The sequence below is a fragment of the Amblyomma mixtum genome, chromosome 9 (assembly GCF_055824585.1).
Source record: "Amblyomma mixtum isolate Tamu chromosome 9, ASM5582458v1, whole genome shotgun sequence".
Classification (NCBI taxonomy): Eukaryota; Metazoa; Arthropoda; class Arachnida; order Ixodida; family Ixodidae; genus Amblyomma; species Amblyomma mixtum.
Window position 1 is genome coordinate 38,021,564 of NC_143020.1, and position 6,000 is coordinate 38,027,563.

Genomic DNA, 6,000 nt, shown 5'->3' on the forward strand with positions numbered 1-6,000 from the left:
TTGATGGCTAGGCTTGGTAATACATGGCTTTCCTTGGTTAAATACTTGTTTGGCTTTCCTTGGTTGTCGCCGAGCCGCATATTGAGCACGCCGCTTAGCCATACGTTCATCCCGCTCTTCATCGGTCTCTGTGGCACGCTGAAGCTTTCGCTTCTCGTTAAAATCAGCCCTGCTTCTAGGCGGCATCCCAATACCTGGCTGCCTCGTAAGTGGCCGGAGAGCGAGGCAAGCTCAGCTTTATACCGCTGCTGTAGCGTCACATGGTCAGCTGCAGCGCCTCTGATGTGGGCCTCCCCCGCCGCGGCCGACCGCGCGAGCCGGCAGCCCATCTCTTCTCAGCTGTGACGTCATGTTGTCACGTGGTGTCACGTGGTCACGCTAAAGGTCAATGGTAGCTCCACCGCCGCGCTCGACGGGCTGTAGTGTAGGTGTAGTAATATGCTTCGCATAAAAATATTATCGTAATCCTTCTAATCCTTAATGTCCCAGGTCGTAATCCTTAAGGTTCCAGGAGCCACAAAGGGCGTGTTATTGGGACTCCAAGCGAGATAAAAGCAATATTTCAAAAGACAAAGTGAAAGACAGGATCATTAAGGAGATAGTTTTGAGAGCACTAACACCCTGCAGCACATCTTTGCACCATTCACCTCCCTCAGAATCTTCTCCGTAGGTGAAGGATGGAGGCTAATGCGAGGACAGTGATATTGCCACGTATCATTGTAGTGTCCGTTCGTTCGCGCAAGGCCGCACAAAAGGGGTGTTATCATTTTTGTTCGTGACGCGAGAAGCGACCAGACTAATTTCGATTGATCGCAGCCATGAAAGGCTGCATCTAGGTTTTTCCAGATTACTGTAGATGATCTTGACCTGTTATCTGGAAGTTTCCTTGCCGGCTTAAAATTGAGCGATGCCGCGAGCGGCGGACATTCGTTGTTCGACGACTGACGAGCACGTTTGTTGCTTACGCCGCCGCCCAGTGATTCAGTTCTTTTGCGGGCGCAAGTCAGCCCAAATAAAGAGCTTCCTTTCCAAGTCTTATTGGCGTCTTCCCGACCGCTGGACTGCCGTCACTACAACGTGACAATATTAATTCCGTTTACTTATGAAAAAGGGTTAGGTATACAGATATAAGTTCTCTGATGGGTTTAATGAACAGAGAGATTTACCCAGCTCCTTACCCCGTTGTATATATTCTCTTACGTTGGCTTGCTCCAAAACGAGTTTAACTGCCCGTAAACGAAGCATGCTATAGCCAAGCCACAACATATATTTCAGATTTCTCGCGCTCTAGCTTGAACGAGCAAAGAAGAATAGTTGGTGCGAAGCATCGAGATTCTATATATTCCGTAGCACGTAGGGGTGTGTCTCTTTAGTTTCAACCAAAAAAACAACGATAAAAAGACGCCGAAATTAATTTTCAACATGTTGTTTTAACCGAATACGGTCAGAAAGCATGGCTGGCACGCCACGCATTGCTGGCGTTGAGCAGGAGGTATAGGCAGTCAAACAGTCATTTAAATTAACAAAGCAGGGGAGAGAGGAGCGTGGTGACACTCTAGCACCGTTCTATAACATGTTCCGCTGCCGCGCCCTCCTGCGCAGACTGCGCAGCTCTATCTACTCGCCGTCAACTGTAAGGCAGGCTGGTTGTGCTCTGGGATCCACTGCCTAGGGCAGCTTCTTGGTGAAGTAGGTCTCTTCATTGCATGCAAGTGCACTGACGCTAAGTCATAGATGACAGTAAACAAAATGTTGTGTTCTGTCTGTCACTAGGTTATGTTGTGGCTATCAGTGCATAGTGCACGTGCAGACTACTTGATGCCGCTGCCCTATTTTCGCTGCATGCTGAACGTTGCGGAACAAATTAAACAGAGCGTGACTGCTGAGATGTTGAATAAGGAGCTGTTTGCTTTTTTCCTTTTGAGCTCGTGCGTATGTTTACGTGTGTCCTAATTGCTAACAAACGGACGGCTCTAGGAGACCAACGTTGCCTAGAGAAGCTCGGAGTTTTTCCCACACACCAGTACCACATTATACGACTGAAAAAAGACAACAGTAATTTCTGCGCAGGCAAAAACTATAGACAACAAAAACCGAAGAGCGCACTGAGAATTGAACACTGGAAACATTCCGCTGATTTTCCTCAATATGGACTACAAAAACTCAAGTCCCTACTCGCCGAATATAAAGAGGCGTAGGGCGGAGGATATATCAACGTAGATTTTTCACGTCCCCATTGACCATCTTTGCGCTTTCAGCGTTTCAAGTGCAGCTGTGGAGTGTAGCTGCGGCCGCCGCACCGGAAGGTCATCGTATCGGAACATGAACACATGTTTGTGGTTAATATTTCAAGCTCTAGCGCGTGATATCCTTTGCAGGAAAACTCCATCATGAGCTCTGCTGTTAGAGAACCGGAAGTACGAGGGTTTGCATGAAATTATCTGCTCGAGCATCAAAAACTCAATTATTGAAGATTTTTCCTCAGAAACTACGCTAGGCAGGCACGTACAAAGGGGGTATACTTCTCCCGATATTTGAGGACTGCATTCTACACAGAAAAATGTATGTACCGACGCAATTTCGTGCACTGTTGGGCATTTCACTCACGTAACTTCACCCTCAAAGGCGTATCATGGTCCAAATTTTAGGTAGTGTAACTGTGCATTTATTTTGGTTTAGAAATCCTATATATGCATAGGTGCGTTCTTGTTCTACACTGCGGTCTTTCCGCGCGTGCGTCCTGTTTTTCAGTCACACCCAGTTATCTATGATTCTAGGGCGCTTCCTTGCAAGCATTTTTTTTAGTTCTGCTGGTAGCTAAGGCTTCAATGCCTATGAACAGCTATCAACGGTTCCTGCACTCAAATGCTGGAAAATGATTCTTTCTGCAAGGATGCATTGGTTCTACTACTTTAAGCCCATAGCACAGAATGGACTACGCTCTAAAAACGACAGAGATTTGCGACATGCTGAATATGTAGCAAGATTACTGATTTATTGTTTTAATGCTACAGCACTGCTAGTCACATTACAAAAAAGCCGGTGGTGTGCGTGCGTGTGCTCGCAGATGATACAGAAAATCCTAGCGAAGGGAAGAAAAATAGCATGACGTCATCAGCAGCTTTATGACGCAGACGTCAATGAAGCATTAATACTTCAGAGAACCATATACGAGTAGTTCGTCTATATATAATTCTCACTGTCTGACCTCAGTGCAACGAAAGTTTGCCCGACAGCTGCTGTACCAAAACTGTTACTCACCCTTTTGTTGTACAGCGTTCCGCGTGCTGCCGTATGATTTCTCGTTGTATATAGCTTACATGTGGCAGTCAGGTTCGAGGCTAGTATGCGACAAGGATTCGAATCGACAACGCATCCACCTTCAATTGTATGCCTTCCCAGACTACCTCTTCCGAGAGGACGCGCTTGAGGTGTCCATCGAAATGTGAGGCAGTAACTGCGCCATTCCCTATTCTCAAAAACCAATTTTCTTGTGAAAATTGTGTAGAAAGCGTTCATCGTACAGTGGTACAGCGTTCCGGTAGGTGACACACGCGTGTGATTGTCAGTGCACCCAAGGACAGCGATGACTTCGCATTCTCACACTGAAGCAGTGTTAAGCGTTTTTGTCGAATTTTTTTTAACCCCAATAGCGACGTCTATTTAAAAAGTGGAAGAAAGAAATTCATAAACTCCAAATTTTGAAAGCAGCATGCCAGGATTGCTAAAAAGTATAGCCTTCCCGAAACGCCCTAGGCAATGCCTCTTGGCTCGCTATATATAGACATTGTTGCTCTATATTGGTTTCAAGGTCACAGTTTAAACTGGTTTGACTCAAAATGTGATTCCTGTCTTCACTTGATAGGACTGATACAATAACTTCTACATTATTCCTATCAGACGACATCCATTCTTGCATCTGCATTTGCGCATGTTTAAGCAAAGTGTACAGCCCCGCGCGTATACACATTTAAGAACGATGCGCCTGAAGGGGTTAAGCGACTTGCATAATCAACATAATAGCTTCGGACAATTTAACCCTTTCCTTCCCCTTTCACCGTTCTCTAGTGCGGAGTAGCTGGCCGGTTCACCTCCGGCCGACTTCTCCACATTTCGGTTCATTAAATTACTTTCGCACTCTCTCAACCAATGCAGCGATGTCATGCATCCAAGCTAAGCACTAAGCTTCCATTGCCTATGTCACACTAGCGATTTTATTGCAGCCGAAATGCTCATTGGTTTGATCAGCGCTTCCAGCAGGCAAAGTACGTGTGTAGAAAAAGTTTATTTTCTCATATACAATTCAAACGGCAAAACAATACATCAACGTTCACGCTAAACATTCACATGAGCATTCATACTAGACAAGTGAAGCGGGTCAACAAAAGTACATTAGGGCAATCAATTAACATGAAAGGATACGGACAGCAGAAAGTTCACAAACAGAAATTTTGAGAGGGAATTATATGGCGCTGATAAAGCCCTTCATGTCAGTTCGGCTTAAAAACAAGAAAGGGATGGTTTTTGCGCACAGCAATAAATTGACACGACCATTGCCGGAAGAACACCTCTAAGCCTCAAGAACAAGAGACAAACCGTCAAATAGTCTAAATTCTCTTCGTAGATGACCGAGTATTAGCTACATGGCTAAACGCCGAATGCCACCAGCGACCGCTGCGCAAAGAGCTCGCCATAAACTAAACAGGCCAGCCAGCCGTGCGAAGCGGCCATCGGGTATGCAAGCGGCCATCTGAAACAAACGAAGAAATGCACTACCCTTCGAATAGCGCATGAACCGCGAGTCAGAAGACAAGCGCCGCATTGAAAGAGACGGTTCAGTGGCGGTTAGATACCGCGAGCGGATAATTAGAGCATGTTCATGGTGCTCACAACTCCCCACCGCTCTAGGTGGTTGCGAGTAGGCAGAACAGCCCAGCCGAGCTGCCAACGTCTTGTAGGCTCGCTGGTAGTCTAGATGTCATTATGTGTGCCCACTAGGGGCAACGCCTCGGCGAGCGCCGCTTTTTGGTACTACAGGCAGCAGCAAGAGAGACCCCATGACATTGACCACACGGTCTGCACACATTACTAATGTGTGGATATCCACATAGCTAAGACTATGTGGATAGCCGTAGCAAGTCTGCAAAAACCAGGGACAGCTCACAATGAGGCTCACGGTTGAAGAGAGCCGCAGCATATATGGTACGGCCTAAGGGGCCCAAAAATACCTTACCAGGCTTCGTGAGGGACACGCGCGCCCAAGGAAGATGTGCATAAGGGTCTTCAAGACTACCAGAGATGAGTCGATAGAGGGGCTTGGAAACGCGAATCCACCTCGCTCAAAGGGCTGCCCTAGCACAGCTCAAGACAAAAGTTCTCCTCCTCCGGACCAAAAACGCTTGTGACAACAAGGAACACTTCTGAGAATAAGGATGGGACTGGGTAACGTGGTAGAGGAACCAGAAGGCACCCAGCGTCATTCAACGAAGAAGGAAAAGTCGCTCGTGCAAAGCGAGATCATAAGTCAGCGTCGAACATGTCCTGGCCTTTATTCCCTCTGCGACCAAAGGCCACACTCTATCCCAGATCGACACACAGGCAGCGAAAGGTTACGCTAAAGTGCACGTCCTCTCGCAGAATTACTGATGATATGCGAGCGTGCAGGACCCCACAACTATGTAACTGCTTTTGGAGAAGCTCAGAGCACCTCGAGACAACTAGGCATACACTGAAAATATAGAGAAGACCTCAAGAAGACTCCGTTCATCCTCAAATTGCATTGTGGTGTCATCAGCGTAAGCTATGGCACGCTCTGTCTTGCGACCTGGCAAATCGAAACTGCTAATTCGAGGGTGGCGATGTACAGTCAAGAGGAAGTGCTTCAATGCCACAACACAGAGAAGAGAGCAGGCAAACTTAACGAACAAAACGAGTTAGGAAAAAAGGCGCACTTTCTCTGCTATCAAAGCAAAGTGTGCTGGATATGTCGTTTTACATAAG